Source organism: Pleurodeles waltl, chromosome 3_1 (assembly GCF_031143425.1).
Source record: "Pleurodeles waltl isolate 20211129_DDA chromosome 3_1, aPleWal1.hap1.20221129, whole genome shotgun sequence".
NCBI classification, from domain to species: Eukaryota; Metazoa; Chordata; class Amphibia; order Caudata; family Salamandridae; genus Pleurodeles; species Pleurodeles waltl.
Window position 1 is genome coordinate 1,893,942,014 of NC_090440.1, and position 18,783 is coordinate 1,893,960,796.

An 18,783-nucleotide genomic window follows, 5' to 3' on the forward strand; every position below is an offset into this window, starting at 1 on the left:
AACATTACATAATGTAAATAGACAAATCGAGGTTTTAAAACCGAGAGTAAGTCATAAGGAATGTCCCCGTCACTGAGTGCCTGCGCTGGAAGGCCCCTCTGGCTGGCACGGTGAGTGCACGGCTGGGACTGCATGTGGTGGGGAGGAGGGGTGGAGTGTGGTCGAGAAGGGGCGGGCGCGAGGACGCACTAGGCCTCGCCTCCGCGCGGTAGGATTGGCCACAGTCTCGCTTCAGGGAGAGGGTGGTGGTGGGCTAAGGGAGGAGGGGAGAGCCGCCGGATGTGAGGGAGCCCAGGCCGCGGTGGAGGGAGGGATAGACGACCGGGAGGAGGGAGAGGCCCAGTGTGACTCACAGCTCCCGCTGGCCGAGACATAGAGAGACCGCTGGCAGTGGTGGTGTAGGCGTCCGGGAGCTGAGAGACAGACACTGGGCAGCGGCGGATATACCTGGCAGCGGGGCTTGTACCCTCCATTCATTCAGCGAGCAGAGGAGAGTGCAGGCCGGAGCCCGCGGCAGAGAAGGGCAGTGCTCCCGGTGCCGCGAGGACACACCGAAACGAGCAAGGTAAGTGCAGATGCCCTCCTGTCACTGCATTCTGCTCAATCACTGCAGCCCCATCCCTTCTCACGCTTCCATAGCTCCCTGACTCCGGCTCATCCCTTCCCGTGTACCCTACCTGACTGCCCCCAAGTCCTTGTACCCCTCCCATACTCTTACCTCCCCTGGCACCCCACCCACCTACCTGCATCCCTCTCACACTCTCCCCTCCCCTGGCACTGCGCCCACTGGCACCTCACAGGCATTTTCTCTCTTCTTTTAATGTGCATCCCTAATAACTGAACCGCCTTTATCGCCAACCCCTGCATCGCCCCCCATACTTATCCCCTGAGCACGTCATTCCTTCTAGCAGTACCCTTAACCAGATTACTTTATTTCCGCTGGACTGCTCAGTCTACGCTTACCCCGACCCCCTGCATGACAGCCCACCCCTCCCTCTCTGACAGTCTAATCCTGACTCTCATAGTACTCCCATTCTACCCGCTGCGTCCATGCCTGTCTGTGCAGCGCCTCCCTCCATCCCTCCCTGGCCGTTGCCCCTCTCCCTGCCTCGCTTTCAGTTGCTCGGTGTCCCTCCCTTCTCTGCCCGACTGTCATCCTTCTCTGTTCCATACTGCCCAAATATTTTCCCATTCCCCAAACGCTTACTGCTCAATTCCTCTTACTGCCCCAAAACTCACTCATAGCTGCCGACCTCTCCCTCCTGTCAGTCCCGTCCCTCCTCTCTGTCTGGCCCATCCCACCGCCACCATTTGCTCCACCCTGTCAACCTCCCCTTCGCTCCCATCGTCTACCACATCCGTCTCTCCCTTCCGCCCCATCTCTTCTTCATCCTCGATTAATTCCTTCACGGTCCCTCGTCCCTGGCTGTGTTCCCCTATTTTATTCATTCTGTTCCCTCCCACCTTGTTCCGGCTCCCAGATAGCCCATCTCCCCTGTGACTGCTTCTCGCGCTACTTTCTCCCCCCATTCTGTCCTTATCTCCATCCATCGGGAGGGATAACGTTTATAGTCTGAGCGGCATGAGTGGGCTACGGGTCGGGGCGGTAACTATCTTGGACACGGCTTGTGCGTGATTCTCCTCTCACGCATTACACACTCGCGTGTCTTTTCTCTGCGAACTGGTGTTGCACATTCCTTTATTGTTCCTAGAGGCAGGAGGCATCGTTTCTTGCTCGCCGTCTTTGCTGAATCAGGATATTTTTTTCTTTGATGGCTTGTATTTCTTGTTCTTGGGGGTGGGTGGAAGGTAACGATGGCTGTACGTGTTTGCAAAGTAGTAGTCTGATTAATAAAGAAAAATGCAATGGTAATTTGACCAAAATACATCTATTCCTAGTCAGTAAACTGCAATGCAAATTTAAACCTACCTGCAGCTGTTTGCAAGTACATCCGAAACCCACGTCTTAAAAATGATTTTGGAATGGAGCCTCCTCACTTGCATGGCTCTAGGACGGGGGATTCTGCAGCATGAAGTAGATGATGCTTTCCTAGGATACTGCCTCGGGGTCCGGTTGCATCCTGTAGGAAACAATCGGAGACCCGACCCAGGCCTTTGGAGAAAAACAGGATTCGGGCACAACACGGCCTGCGTCTCCCTTTCAGTAGCCAAAGAAACACGAACGCGTCTTTCACTTTTTCCATATTTGAAAAATTTTGCTGCGTGTAAAATGTCAATGTCTTATGAAACGTTGTCTGTTCAGAAGTGCTGCCGATTGTGCCAGGGCAAGTGGGAGACGGGCAGGCGTGTTTTGCCAGGATCACACACTTGGTCAAGGGAGAAGCCGTCATTAGAACCTGAATGTCTTGAGGCCCATGTTGCAATTGATGGGCATCTTGATGGCAGACCACAGAACGTGGATCACCTGTTACAATTTATGCTAAAATACTGCCCGGGGATATTTGCGCATAGAGGTGGAGCGGCTGGCTTGGGGTACTCTTGCACCGTCATGTTTGGAAAACCACATGTTACAATATCATGTGACTGTTGACCTGAATACTTTTTGTCCATTATTATTGCTAAACCACTTTGTATTTACTCTGTTCATTGATATGCAATAAGCGGAACCTTGAAAGTGGGTTTCATTTATCTCCGTATTGGTGGGTGCAGTGCTTAATGTGTATATAATGCATGTACACAAGGTTTCCCTAAGGGAGCCTGTTGCTGTCTTCATTCCACCTCATGCCTTTTATTCTTCCAACTCTCTGGCTTTTCACCACCACTTTATACCTTTGTCACTGTTTTCCCAACGTTCTCCCTTTTTATATATTTCTTTATCTACCGCTGGGCTTTCTGAAGACGACAGAGGAGTCCTGGTTCCCAAAACTGAGTGCCAGTGTCCACCTTTTCAGCCATCTATATGAATAAAGCACTGGGTGAGACGGTCAGGCAGCATAGATCTTGGTCGGTGGTTGCTTGGGGTTGATTAAAAGTGGTAGTGGTTGTTGGACCGAAAAAGGTGGGGTTGCACGCTGTCTAGTGGGAACTCGGAGGGGATTTTAGGGTGATGCTGACCATTGTTTCTGGCCAACAGCAGAGTAGAGCTGTCATGGTTTGCTTTTCTCCTCCCAGTGGTTAGGCTTTGCTTTGAAATAAACTTTGGCAATGGGTTTAGCGTCCAAATGTCTTTCCAAAGAAATGTCCTACAACATGCTTTCAAGCTCCTTTCCCTCTCTAGAGTTAGTATTCTGAGGATGTCTTGCTCTGCCTGACAACTGACACAAGTACATTGCCTGTCTGTAAGGCTTTCATTGGCACTCGAGCCAAGGAGAGTTGCTTACTCTGAATAGAAATTCACGCTGCATGGCGTGGGAAGGGGACAAGGGTGTTTGTGTGTTTGTTAGTCTGTTCGTGTGTGAATGCCTTCTTGAATGCAAACGCTGGACAGGTCTTTTAAATGGACTGCTTTCTCCTGCTTGGTTTCACAGGCCCTACTGCCAAAGGCAACACTGAGTTTATGAAGTGACAAAGCTAATATGCCATAAAGTCACCCAAGCAAATGTGTAATGTATTATCTCCAAAGCCAATATACTCACTTTTTTATGATCACATCTGAAAATCCGACATGTCATACCATGCCCAAAGGTAGAAGTGCTTCTGCTTTGATAGTTGTACCATCTCAGAAGTTGGTAATTAATACCATATCACTTCTAACCGACTGTAGTATCTTGAACTCACGTGCATGATGACAACTTTGTGGTCCTTTGTTGGTCACAGCTAACCACATGCACAGTTCTTTCTTGGACTGGTGCAGTCACTTTACCTTTGTGCTGTGCTGCAAGTGTGCATGTTCTTCACTGTTGACTGCTTAAGGCACGAGGGCGTGCAGAGGAGGGAGGGCCTCACTGATTAGATCAAGATCACAATATGCTATGTTATCTTGCTTCATGGAGTTTCATTGACAGCTTCGGCCTTAATACAGTTACTCACACTTCCTTCCTTCTAGTGCACTCGGAAACTGCAGACTGTGCATTGCAGATCTTTAAATACATGTTGGCAACTGTATGTTTCACAATGAAGCTTGACAGTCGTTCCAAAACACTTACGCTTGGGAAAGAGAGCGCCCAGATTTGTGATCTTGCAGCCAAAGTTGATGGCATGAGCTCTTGAGCATTAACGTATCATAGTATCCCATCAGAGAGTGACTTGGCCTAATGATATCAGCATGGGTACTTTCTGAATCTTTTTCTGAAAGCCACAAACTTTTCCTGGATTCTTGGATGGTGGCAGAGGCAGTTCCTATGGATGCACTATGTTTTATTTGTAACCAGTGAAGGATTTTTAATGCCTGAATGATGTAGTCCGAGTGGTGCAGTCTCAGGAGGAGACAGTTAGAATAGTCCAGAGTCCTTTCTAATCTCTAGGTTTTTCCCCTGTGAAGAGGAAAGTTCCAGGTTTGATTGTGTGCCTCCTCCTGCAGAAGGATAGACATCATGTCACAGTGGTGCCTCCGACTGGATGTGCATGCTTAGGCAGGTGAGCAATACTGTGCTGGTAGCAGTATCAAACATGCCTAATAGTGCCACCAGACTCCTGTGCCTAGTGTACCCTCCCTCCGAATTTGCTGCAATCCAGGTGCTTTTTAATGGACTAGATAAAGGACAGTACAGGCGGGTACCTTATTTATTGGTAGGATGAACAGCACCTATTACGAGTTTCTGGGGAATAACATGGATGTTGATGCTTACTGCACCAAAATCTTTATGGTACGGTAAATACTGTGCATTTTACACTCTCAAATTCGTCATTTTTGTCATGCCTAAATTTAACAAAGGGTGAAATATATAATTCACCCCGTAATTACTGGATGCAGTAAATATCACCCTACGTGAATTCCTGTCCCTGAGCAAGCATGTAGGGGTCTGAAAGAAACAGACCCAATTGCAATCAGGGCCTAAGTGATTTTTTTTGGGGGGGGGGGAGGGAGGGATTCTGGACACAAGTAATTCCCCTCTACAATTTCTGTTAGTGATTCCTGTTCCTCTGTGATGGTGAAACCAGACTAAAATTTTCTTAAGCTGCAGTGTGACTCCTGGTGAAAAGTGAAAAGGAAATTGCTGTTGACTTTTGTCTCTGAAATCTTCACCATACAGAGAAGGCTAAATGTTGTCCAGAAGAGGGCTTGTGTGTCAGGGTCCGCCCCTTTCCTTTTTTGTGTGTGTGTTTTTAATAGAGGTGCATTCACATCCTTTTTGAACTTCATTTAGGAGGAACATAATTTGTAACAAGCATGTTCCGCGGAATGGACACAACAAAAGGGGTCCACCAGAGTCTGGCCACCTCAATTTAGAACATTTGTAGACCATATTTAAGCATCATGGTTGAACTTGCTGTTTAATATGGGGCACTCTTGATGAGTCACTCCTGACATGAATATGGGGCACTGTTGATGAAAAGCTTCTTGTGATGACTTTCTTTAAGTATCTTGCATAGTGATGGGATCACGTCGAGGACCATGTGGTGTTTTTATAATGAGAAGACATTGGAAGGGCTTCATTACACTCATCTATTTGTCGGAATGCTTATGGTTTGTGCTGCTACATGACAACTTGACTCTTGAGTTTTTGTTGAGTTTCACTTGTAGACAATAGCAAACCAGCCAGTGATTTGTTGAGGAAGGCGGTAGGTATCAGACTATTGAATATTAATGTTCTACCATAAAACACTCTCAGACCCCTCCTCCTTCTGCGAATGTGCACCCCACAGCTGGCAGTAATGTATGATTAACAAGGCCTCGTCTACTGTGGTACTTAAAGAGAGATGTTCCTGTTGCTGTGCATTTAACCACTGAATTAATGCTTAATGTGTGCCCTATGTGCATGTGTTCTATGACAGGGCATTGATGCACAGCAACATGCGTGAATATAATGCCGGAGGAAAGATACCTGTTGTACAAAGTGCAGGTATGATCATAGTGATGGGCATAGTAGAAGGAGATTTGTGGGGCAGGTTAGGATGGGGCTACGTAGGATCTAATACTAACTGGTTGATTGTGGTGTCTTGGGACTTTGCAGAAGAGACACGCCACAGAGTTACTTGCACATGATGAGGGAAAGGGTCTTGCTGATATCCGGTGCCCTGGTGTTTCCTGGATATCTCCCAGCTCTTCTTTTTTGGGAAGATGCTTCTCTTCTTGGAAAGATCGTCATCCTCCAACATGCCACGCGCCTTCTGTAGTTTAGCCAGTTCGTCTGCCATGCAAACTATCTCACCCACTAAAACAAGTTTCCATTCATTGACTTCAGTGAAATCACCTTCTAGAAACACCTCACTTCACCCTCCTTTGAGACCGGATAAGGGGTATGCATGAATGCCTGCAGGTGGACTGACCAAGAGGTCAACGGCTAGAAACAGTTAGGACGTAGGTTGCATGTGAGTACTGAGCCACCTCATGTTGAGATGTTCTAGCAATATTGAGTCATTTTTGGTCTGTGCTGGACCTTAATGTTTGGGGGTGTTTTAGTGAGCATTAGATAACTTGGTGTTCCCTCATTTTGGTAAGTTGTCTGCCAGCACAGCACCATTAATTTCCTAGTTATGGTGGGATCAATGTGTTGGGAAACAGGAGGGCAAAGAAAGGTAGGGTCTGTGATTGGTAGTATACATGGTGTCAACTGGTTTGGGAATCTGCGTGTTATACTTCTTCCACGAAGCTATAACAGGGCTAGTGAGCAGAGTGGGGGCAATAAGTTGACGGTAAGAAGGGCATTTTAGGGTATATGGTTTCTTTTCAGGATTCTTGTTTCCTAGGCGGGTACTTGAGAAAAGGGTGCTAACATTTTTCATATGACAGCCCATGCTGGTGTAATGTTCAGTATTGTGAGTAATGCAACATGACTGACAGTTTGGGGCGGTTCTCCTTGAATTCTGCATGCTAATGCAGTCGTGCTCAATTGTATTTGTTTATCGAGTTTTTCCAAATAGCATACCATGTTTTCTATTTGCGAGAGAATACGTGTTCGAATCTTTAACGTGGTTTGCGAGCGTTTTAGAAGAAGCTTGTAAAATCTGCCAGGGACATATTATTAGCTTCCCTTACACAGTTCCCCCTGTGTCTGGGTTGTGGATGGGAAGGGTGTGGCCAGAGGCAGTGTGTGTCTTCCCCCAGCTCATGTGTGAAGCTTTGTACTACACAGGGCTATTTTTACTTCTGAAGCGTTGGCGACATTCGGAGGCCCCTGTGTCAGGCCATAATTGCCCGTGGCATATAACGGAGGCATTATTTTTAAAAAGGAGCTTTTTGTAGTTTACTTGGCCGGATGAAGATGCTTTTTGGGACATATAGCAAGCTGTGTTGCGCCAGGGGGTGTGTGCCAGTGACGCAACTATGCAATAGTCAAACACATTACTCTTTTAGGGACCAAAGTCCTTCTTGCCCTTTTGTCTTGTTTGTTTGCCTACCTTTGCCATTAAACTTTGCTCCTTGGGCGTTGGGCACATCAATGACTTCTGGCAGCATTTCAATTTTTTGACTTGAGATGACTAACAGACTTGGCCAAGCATGTACTAGCCAATATAATGCAATATGCATTAGCAAAAGGATAAATGTGTTAATTCGTGTAAAGTGATGGTGAGCCCCGATCGTATCCGCGCGCTAAGAAGCACTAGAAGGCCATGAGCCAGAGGGCCCAGGGAAAATAATGGTTTTAAGGCAGTAGATTTGATGTCATGATTAAGCTGCCAAGTTCGGAACCAAGAAGTGGTCCGTCATGGATTAGCGTCTGCGCTCTGACCATGTAGCGCAAAGTAATGCATCCTCTAGGCATGCCACACCAGTGCTTAGGCCGAGCATTCGGTCGCTTATGACACCACAGCTTGGGCCTCGGGCGAAAGCGCAAGCATGAACCCTTTCAGTTGAGTGTCTGCAAAGTTTTCAAAATGCACACTTATCTAGGGTGCACCTTGAGACGTCCCTCCTAGAAAAGCAGCTCATCTTTGCTACTCCTAGCAGAGAGGCTAAACGTCATCTTAGAATCCTTCGTCTACCACGGATGTAAGTTTGACATTACTTGGAAGCCTTGCGGCTTTCTGCGGCTTCTCTGAGGGACACTTGTCAGAAGGTACCAGAAGCGTCGTTGCACCCTCCCCTGTACAGGTGAGGGTGGCGTCCTCGCATTAAACCGTGCACGTTGTGGGTGGATGTTTACACAGAGGGCTGGGACAGCCGGAGCCTGCCAGCCTTGTGGGCGCAGGAGGCTGAGCAGCCGCCGCTGACGGGTCAGAGGTAGCCTGGCAGTTTGGAAGAGAAGGGCGTTTACAACAACGCTCCTTACAACTGAAAACTTGTGCGGGGCGGTGACTCTTCAGTCTGATGACTTATGTTTTTGAAAGATGTGGTTGAGCGTGCCCACCTGTTTTGCTGGTATTCATTCTGCACTCCACCCTATAACTTTTCTTATGCGATTATTTCAATATCTTGAGTTTTCATTAAAAGTTCCCTCCTCCTCAAGTGAGTTTGCCTTTGCATTGTGAACTGGGTTTATGACGTCCTTCCTTGCTGAAAACCAGCAGAAGTCACACCTCCTCCCAGGGCAGATTATCACAGTGAGAGAGGTCTCGACAGCAGAGATCATGTGCACCCTCTGAGTTCGCAGATGGATGGTGACCTTTGTTATCATGGGTACAGACAGGTATCACGAAACCCCTCCAGCATCGGGCCCTTTGTTGACACAGCTTTAAAGGTGATACTGCATGTTCTTTCTTCTAATCACATAGTCTGAGTACCAGGGCAGCAATGTGAGGCAGGCCTTGCCAACTTCCTTGATGTGGTGAGCAGTCAGTCTCTTGCTCACGAAAAAGGTATGTGTCCAACATTAATAAAGATTGTTCTCCAGTCAGACGTGTCACCTTTCTAAAAGGGAGATCTCTTTTAGCAAAGATTTGCAAATAATCCAGATAAAAATTGAATAATAAGAATATCAGAGGCCTATAGCTAACTCTTGCAGTTTAGATCCTGAAACTGCTTTGACATAGAGACCGGTTTCCTCCCCGCTGAAAATCTATAGTATATTGTTTGCCTTTTGGCTTATTACCTTGGTGTACATTTTCCGCACTATAGAGAGCTTCAGAGACTTGTATGCAACTGAAGTATTTTACAGTGAGAGGGGTCTGTAGTCACAAAAATGTGCAAAAATGTTTTCCTAGTAATGTGTCTTCTCTTTCAATCTGTTATTTGCAGTTAAAGGAATAAGTCAAGGGCATTTGAATGAAAGTTACATATTAATATTCGATAGTGTTTTATTGTTATTCTCCCTGGAATTCTCATCCACCTCACTGTTAGGTGCCATTGAGTGGCAAAACAGTACCCTATCTCAGTTGGTGATGATCACGGTCATGATTTCCTTTGTTTCGTTTGGGGTCTGAAGGTCTTAATTGGTTTCCAGTTAGAGGCCACTGGAAGGGACAGCTGTTGTGTATGTCAGTTCCTGGCTGACACAGTTAACATTTTTGATTCCTCCTAAAGCACATGGGTGCTTTGTTATCGTTCAGTTGGGGGTCCACAAGGAGATGATTTGAGCCTAACCCGTCGTGGTCATGGTGAGGATTATTTTTTGCCCCTGGCTTGGCAAGCTCCTGTTTTTTTGTGGCCATGAACAGCAGTTGAAGCTTTTAATTTTGTTGGTTGCACCAGCTGATTTCCCGGTCAATTATAAATGGTGTTCCTGGTACCAGGTAAATCTCTTTGAGGCAGTATGTTACTCAGTTACTAACTCGCCATAGGACCCTGAATATTGATAGCGTGGTGCTCTAGGGAGGCCTTCAAAGCTGCTATAGAAGAATGTAAAGGGGTTAGGTTGCAAAGAAAAGTGTGGACCAGGGATGTGGAATTTAATAAAATATCTCCTTATCCACGGGACAGGTTGCTTCTTAAATCTACTTGTCCTGTAAAACATCTACTTGTCCCTTTGGTGTCATGTAGTGCAGTGAAAAATTATGGCAGCAATCTCATTATGTAAGAGCTTTGATAATAGCCCCTCTGACAGGGCTACTACTATAGTAGGGCTTGAAAACCTGCAATTTCAATCCCTACTATAGCAATTTCTTTATTTTGCCACCTTTCTGCAGATCTACATGCTGGGGCTGTAAGAAGCAGTAAGCAATAGTTCCATGGCTGGAATGCCATTGAGTCTGCAAACCTACTAACTTTCATGTTTTAAGGATTTTTACCAGCTCTTCTCTAATTTTTTTCCATAATGAGAGAGGTTGAAAATTTAATCCTGTCAATGGCAGAAGTTGTTCTTCCAGGGTTGGGGAAAAAAGTGGTTGAAGGGAAAGTGAACTTGTAAAGACTCAATAGATTTTCACATGAGCAAAACTACACATGCATATTTGCTCGTGCTAAAATACAGTTCACAAATATTTTGTAGGAGTATGATGTCCTGATCTACTTCTGTAAGTTCTTGTGAATTCATGAGAGGCACCAATTCCTAGACATGTACCATGGGTGCACTTTTGTGATGTTCTTTAAGAATTGGGTCCCTAATTAGGTCTGGCGTTAACAAAGACATTTTGTATTTATTAAAATTCTGTTTCTCTCTCTTTCTCATGGCTGGCTTTACTGTGAGTGATTGCATTCTGCTCTTCTACAAGGAGCATATTGGCACACAAAGTCGTTTTGCTCCGTGCCAGGAACTGCTGTGGCAGTCGGTGTCATAACAAGACTGTAGGTGGCCTCCCTGCAAAGAACATGGAGGGGGACACGCTCAGCCCCCCACCCCCAGACTCCCTCCCTCAGTGCAGGTGCCATGCTGAGTGGGCCCCCTGGGCTGCATGGCCTTTGTTAGGCTACTGGTGGCAATGTGTGCTTTTTGAGACAAAAACTTTCTTTGCTTTTTGCCAATATTTCTTACAATGGTAAAAGCTTGGCAGCTCCCACAACAATAAAGGGTTACAAAGGCCATGTCAAAACAATCATGCATTGACGAATCCAAAAGACTCACAAAAATGTTGGATTGGTTGGCTTTGCCAGTGCTTGGTTATTTTCATACTTCCCATACTGTTGTTGAAAATGGTTACACTGATTTTCCATTAGGAATATTTTTTAGAAATAGTGACACGCATCAACACATTTGACTAAATGACACTTCAAAGAAATGGCACCTAAAATTTCATAGTAGCAAAACTTTTTTTTTTTCCCACTTGCATTTTTTGCTGAACATTTTATTTTGAAAGCAGAGAATCATCACTCTTGCTTACAAGCTTCTGCAAGCATTTGCATCTAATTACAGAGCATTCTGGGAGCATTATACTTAGCCTCATATTGTTAAACTTTTAAAACGTGTGTAAAACAATTTGTTTTACTGGAACCACTGTCAGTAGTGCAGTGTGACCATAAAAAGTTTTATAGCGCACACCCTAATAATGAAGGCTTTTCATTATTGAACAATAAATACAAGTTCCAACAGCATTAACTTATGGACACATATTACTTCAACTGAGACAATTCACCTCTCTCTAAACTGGCATCCAAAGGGTTTGTGCTGCAGGGGTCTGGGCCTCCTTGTCCTAAGGACAATATAAACATGAAAACTTGTTGCCCCTGACCTCAAACAATATGTCCCGCGATAGAAATTCCACATAACTGATGGACACTGGCATGGAGCTAAGATCACAGGTTGTGCATTAGGGAAGCCTTCATGTGTTTTTTTGTTTCTTTTTGAGGGGGTAATGCAACAATTTTACACCCCACAGTGGCCACTGGAGTTCACAAGCATTGTTCCCACAATACAAGGCTGCCACCTCTATGGAAGGGTTTTGTGACCTTTGATGCATTGGTGGTGAAGCTATATGGTAGCCTGTATGTTTACTGTAGGCTGCTGTGCCTGCCTGCTAGCTTGGAAGTACTGCCACAGGGAGATCACAAGTGACCTCGAGGCCAGAAGTGGTGCTAAAGTCTCGGGAATCCTCACTATACACACTAAAAAGCTGCTACAAATAATAAGGTGCAAAGGGAGTGCTCGCTCTACGTCCTCAGGAACAGTCTAGCAAGCATTCCCCACAGAGTGACCTTTTGTGATCAGTTTCCAGCACCATTTAGCTTTCATCCAACATGAGGCCTTTGAGGGTAGAATCCAGGTGCTAGATATTTGCCCCTGAGCAACACTGCCCTCACAAGTGTTTATTGGGCTGGGAGTGGAGAGTTTGGTCAGCATCTGTCCCCAGGATCCAGAGCTTGCTGAATGAGACCACTAGTTCCAAATGTGGAGCCTTGTTCCGTCCTGGCTTGGATTACCTTTTCTTGTTTGTTATTCGAGCCAGCCCTCCCCTGAACATCAAAGAAGAGACTAACAACTGTAAATCCCCAAAACCTACTCAACCATGTGACTAACATCAATGTACTAATGTTGCTCATTCCTAAGTGAGTCCAGTGTGCACCTAATATTAATAGGGAGATGGATGAAGGTCTTCTTCTGTCCAAGACTATTGGAATTTTTCTCAGCACAACCAACGGTTTTAAAGATCTAACTGTTTATTTAATTTGGGGGCTAACATGATCTCCCTCTCATACCTTTCAGTGCTTCCTATAACTTAAGAGTCTCAGAAAAGCCTCAACATTTCACGAACAAGGCTGCGAAGAAGGCAGTTTTAGGGTAGAGGGATGACTGGTAGGAAAATGGTGGAGCTGGGTCATACGGAGAGTGTTGAAATTGCTACAGATTAGGAAGATTTAGCAGACGGTACGCACCAAGGAAACTTGTTGATAGTTTGACCGGAAGTTGTGAGAATGGAGGGAAATAGATGTGGTAATATGTGGTGGGATAGATGGTGGTATAAGTTTAAAAAGGATTAATAAGTTCTTGTAGGTTTTTACACCTCTAATGGACACCCTCCATTAGAGAAAAGGGGTGCACTTCTGGGTCTGAGGAGCTGATAGTGGGAATGATCACTGGTTTTCAGGAGGTTGATGCATAGGGGATTATGGATCAAATTGAGGATTAGGTGCATAGTTGAAAGTGTTCTTTTAGGTGAATTTGAGGAAGATTGAGCAGATGCTGGTGTGGTGGTAGAAGGATGCTATTCAGTTCAAGTAAATTTGATTAGTCATGGAAACCCTGGCTTTTGAGACGATCAAAAGCACAATTAGTTGTATGAATTAGGGCGTGGTCTAATGGAAATGAGTATCTGGTGAGAGAGCCAGGGCATTATATGTGAGAATGAGGTCCACGGGTTGCTTTACAAAAGATTGGTACAATAGTCGTCGTTAGGCACTGGTCACTCTAGGGCCAAGAGCATTTTTATTCATCTTGTGCAAGAGAGTCCAGGGCTCTTCGCTATCCCTCTTGGTCCATCGCGGTTTTCACCTACTGTACGATGAGCTTTGCTATCACCACTGTTAATCCACCCACATCACGACAATGTATTTTCTAACACCTGATTAAACAGGACAGGGTATGTTGGGGCTGGCACAAGTTGGGTCAAGACTGTTAAGACATGAATAATATCAAGCTGCAGATGTTTATCCAGACAAAGAGCGAAGTGATGAAATTTGGCATAGAGCACAACATGAGAATTTTAGCAGTTAAAGGTCTGCTTTCCTTGCCAGCTCCAAAGCCAAAAGCCTTGCCTCATTGCATACGGTGCTGCCAAAGAGAGCCTTGCCAGCCAGTAAAGTGTAAGACAGTTGGAAGGTTTTTTTGCTTCCCTTCTCGTGTCTCATACATGAAGGGGTTAATTGGTATCCTTATTTCCAATGAGCGTCTGACCCTTTCTAGTTGTACTCCCCTTCCAGAGCATTGACAAACCCCCCAAAAAACATATTTTTTGTCCTATTTCGATTTAAAAAAATTATATATACATATTATATATATATATATATATATACATACATACACAATCAGTAGCAGCTGCGTCATAATATTTGTTAGCCTATGTTTTTCACCCTACCCCTTACCTCACTGGAAGCAGTGGGAAATCACGTTATCTCAGGATCCTTCATAATCCACCCTGCCCAGGAGAATGTTGGGTTGAACACAAAGGGCACATAGGCCAGACCGGTACTGTATGCAGAAAATGGACTGCTTTTTAATAATAATAAAAAAAATCAAATTATAAGTTGGATATTTTTCCAGAACCTCTTATGGGCTGATCTCATGCAGATGAGTTTCAAGAGACATGGATAATTGCAATATTGCCGATACATTTGACTGAAAACGAATTTATTCTGCCTTTTGTTTCTCTCCTTCGCGCTCATGGCGGCCGTAGCGCTTTCAACCTGCTCGCTTATGTCAACTGTTTCACTTTTCATTTTAAATTTTATTTAACAAGAAATGTCCAGTTAGGAGTTTACAATGCTAATACTTCTAACTAGAGCAAACATGAAACCCATTGCATTGAAAGTGCTTGTTCTAACAGTATTGGGACTGCAGAGAGCAATTTCCATTAGTGGAGGATCAGCTTTGATGCGCAGTGTGCTTAGGTAATTGTTAAAATATGGTATTTAGGAAAAGCCGTAAGCACCATGGGTGTGGAGTTCTTTAAAATCCAAGAATTTGGTGAAATCTGCTGATGTGGTCCAACCTGAGAAGCCAATAACCTCCTTGTAACATTAGCCAAACTTATTCTCAAGAAGTGGATAATTAATGCCCCAAAAATTCTATCCTCTCTAGGTTTGCAGGTCACAAGTTTTATTATCCTCCAAAAGCATTTCCAATTACTTGAAGAACTCTTCAAAGTTCATATTTGTTATGGGGAGAGCTCAATACTAAGAGACAGCTGTGGTTTCAAACGTCGGCTCCATCTTTCACTGGAAGCAGACCCTGCCACACTTTCATGAAAGGCCTAAGATTCGCCCATAGCCAGTGCAATGACTGTGCCCTCCTGCAGGTAGATCCCAAGTGGTCCCTGGTACCCCGTGACTCTGGTGAGGGGCACCCTCTGGGGCATACTGAAGTGTTGCCCAACTCCTATGTGGTGTACTTTCATTGTGCTTCACAAAGGACTCCGCCTCCGTGCCCATGTCTGTAAAATGACTGGAGACAAAGGGTGTTATCATTTGCATGCGACCACGCCCCCGTGCAACCGAAGGAATGGCCTGTCTGGATTTTGCCAGCCCATTTTTCAGTAGGAGCTGCATTGCGGCCCCTCAAGAAACAGAAAACACACAAAACACCTGTTTTGTCTCCTGTGCACTTTCTTAATCTTCTTTAACATGGCCCCAGATGTTCTCACTTTTGGCAGGATTAGCTTCTTTTTATTTTTTTGGGGTGGGGTATATATTTTCATTGTATTCTACCAGGGTGCCGGTATTGTTAATGAATGATCGGAAAGGATTTTTGAAGATCAGTTGTAGTGGTAGTTATTGAGAAGTGAAGATTGGCTGGAAAACCTTTTATATAAATGAAGACGTGATGTTTATAATGGCTGTGTGCCTCAAATGTATGCTTAAATGCATGTGTGTGTGTGTACCACCTATGCTACAATTTAACTTTATTATTATTTGAAAGGGGGGTGTTATCTCTATCTCCCAACTGTGCTCTTATCTCGTTATATCCGCCCCCCCCTTTGTGCGAATATCTTTTATTTTTTTATTTTTGAACCGAAGTATATTTTTTATAATCCATTGTAGAATGTAAATTAGGATATTTTACATGCTCCATCTTATTGGGCTTTTTTCGGTGAGCCTGGGTACGTCACTAAACGATAGTCTAGGTGGTGTTCATGTAGTTAGCACACATCAAAAAGGGAAAATAATGTCCGCTGCTTCAATTTTAACAAGCCTACCCTCAACCGATGTTTCTTCCTGTCCCTTCCACGTGACTGCCGCCATTGCTGCGTAATGGTGGGATCAGTGCAGACGCAGTTCTTAGGCCTGTTCTATAAGGACAGATCAAATGTGTATAAATGACACACACACCTTAGATTGAGATGCATAAAGACCAAAGGTGGCAAATGTTTATTCATTATTTTACCCGATGTTCAGGTATTAAAACGGAAATAGCTTATTTTATGGAATTTGGCACGAGTTGCTAAAGGGATTTGAGGATGTCATACACTTTAATACAAGTGATAGAGGTTTAATGGCTTTTTTGCACCTTGTAAGTTGTTGAAAGTGGTAGGTGGCTCTGGTCGTCACCTCATACATATATCGGGTTACCATAGCATTATAGTCCACTTACGAAGGCTGTAGCAGCCAATATGTGTTCTTTTGCCAGGTTATAGGCCAGTGCTGCGGGCAACTAACTACTATAGTATGCGTGGGGGCATGTAATGAGCATGACCAGTATAGCATATGACAAACGAGTGTATTAATATTCGAGCCGTCTTCACATGGAGGACAGAACGTTCCCATTATATTACTCGGCATAACACGGGGCAGACGTGTCTGACCAGCAGAGGGCTTTTATTGACGGTTGCCTTCAGTGGAGCTCTCGACAGCCCGGTGTGCTGATGATATTTCAAAAGTATCTGTTGGTGCTCAAGCCTGTGTCGCCAAAAACATAACTTTATTTCACAAAGTTCACAAACACTAGTACTTCCCTCATGACACGCTGTAGCAATGTGTTTTATTCTTTCACTTGTAACTCTATGCAGCTATTTGTTTGGTACTGTTAATACGAGGCAATCAATCCTCCTCTTTTTTAAACCTCAGGGTGAAAATGTGCTTCCTTGACTGGTAAAAGCTGCGCATTGTCTGCACTGCCGTCAGATGGTGGCTTTAAAGCCTTTAGAACATAAGACAACCCTGCAACGTGCAAAGATCTGCGCGTTACTTGCTGCATCACTGCAGCAGATATCAAACTCGTGCTACAAGCTTTAACCAGCAGCTGCCCTTTGAACCCGAAGTGCTGGGGTGTACAAGAAACCAGCTCTGCTGCAATCCATTATTGCTGCCTGGCCAGACTTTTTTTTGTAAGAGTTGGGGTGTACTCGCCCTTGGAGTGACTTAAAGTGGGTTGAAGGAGACCTGTTGGTGCTACTTAAAACAGAAAAGAGATTTGTTTTACTTAAAAGGTATACTGTGTAGACATTTAATTTGGTGGCCAATTTAGAGCACAAACGTCTTGGCGAATAAAACCTTAGAATTCCCTTCAGTATTGGAATCTGGTTTGGAGGGAGATGACTGGCAGAAAGATGGAGCAGGAACCATCAAGAGAGATTCGGGTGGCACCAGTATTAGGAAGAACCACATCCTCTGAAGAGAAAGATGTCAAAGTTGTTGAGGTTTTAGTAGACCCCGTAATGATTGCCAGTCCCTGAGAGAAGATGATTGCTCCATAAACCAGTGATGCCCAAAGCCTACATAAAAAATGGTCTTCAGCTGTTCCTTCAATGTCTTATGACCAACAATGGCAGTCTTGCAAGTTAGAATGAATTTCCACTTTTTTCTATTGTGCCATACCCTTCTTATCTTGTGTACAGTGTGACAAACTCGCATTACCCAACATGTTAGCAAGCATTAGAGCAAGAACAATCCTAGTCATGGGAATCACCTATGTGTAAGAAGAAACGCACCACAATTGAGTCCTATCTCCCACCTACCTGTGTGCCCTACCCAACCTACACCCTCTTTACATTTGCTTTACTTCCAGCAGCCTCGAATATGACGATACCCAGGTTTGCTCAGACATGAATATACAGAAAGCTTGCCAAACAGCACACTCCTGGAAAGTTTTTATTTAGTTCCTTGGCTGTTGCAAAACTTGCTTCTCTGCTCAGCCCAAAAGGCGGCTTCACCAAAAAGCCACAGAGCTCTTGAGGGCTGAACGCTAACCAAAGAAGCACAGCTGAGCCCCTGACGTGCTGCCTGGATTAGAGAAAACCACATCCTGCTCTCGTCAGCCCCTACAGACAACCTTTCAAAACTGTTCCAAGACACCTAGTTCCTCAACAAAATTAGGTAATCGCAAGACTTGGCCCATGGCCGTGGGAGGAGCAGGAATTGCAAAACAAACTGGGAAAACCTGTGGAGGCAAAAGTTAATGGCAGTGGTATATGGAGACGGAAGATAAACACCAGAATGGAGACCGACAAACGGAAGGAACAAATAATGTTCTTATTTCACCCCATGAGGCCTCCAGTCAGCCTTTAGATACACATTCCTGGCCCTAAGGGCGTTTTTGAAAACCCACTCTTACCTGTCCTTTGAAACACTGAAGTGAACTACCTTCAAATGGCGTGTTCTCAGAATAGAACTAAAATATTTCGACCTCTTTCTGAGGTACTTGGACCATCAGCCTTCTGTGTAGTCACTATAGGAACATGGTTAAGCAGCTCACTGCTGGATGGTCCTTACTGACACCTCTAACTTACTGTGATTGGCATTACCAAGATGGATGATTTTCGGATTGGATATTATTGCCATTACTCGGGGCATATGGGTAGAGGATACTACTGTAGCTGGATGCCCAAAGCTAGGGGTGAGGGGTACAGTTGGCTTAAGCAAACTTTACGGTTAAATCGATTTCTCCTTTACTACACAGTACTTGATTAATCCATGAAAGGCTATAAATGAGTGCAACATGTCATTCTGCTTTTAGCAGAGCAGGATAAAAAAGGGACATGGAGGGCAGACCTAGAAAAGACTTTGCCAAATTAAACCATATTTTGAATGCATTTCAATCGCCTTTACTTTTGATGTTTGGATGCACAAACAATAGCAAAGCGGTGTGACGGTTAATTAAAAAACATATTATGAGCGTATTCCTTAAAAATCAAAAGAATTTAAACAAAAAATGCCTGCAGTGAAAAAGTAAATAAAAGTAACCATTAGGCATTATTTTAGTA

The 18,783-nt window shown here is 44.6% G+C and overlaps 1 protein-coding gene across 5 annotated transcripts in view; it reads left to right on the top strand.

The window, feature by feature from the left end:
• Window positions 1–272: 272 nt before the first annotated feature.
• Window positions 273–18,783, top strand: part of RAPH1 (Ras association (RalGDS/AF-6) and pleckstrin homology domains 1) — a 299,377-nt gene continuing 280,866 nt past the window's right edge. For all 5 annotated transcript variants that reach the window (XM_069225991.1, XM_069225995.1, XM_069225996.1 and 2 more), the window contains exon 1: window positions 273–565. The gene's annotated coding sequence lies outside the window, so the exon portion shown is untranslated. The remainder of the gene's footprint in view (window positions 566–18,783) is intronic.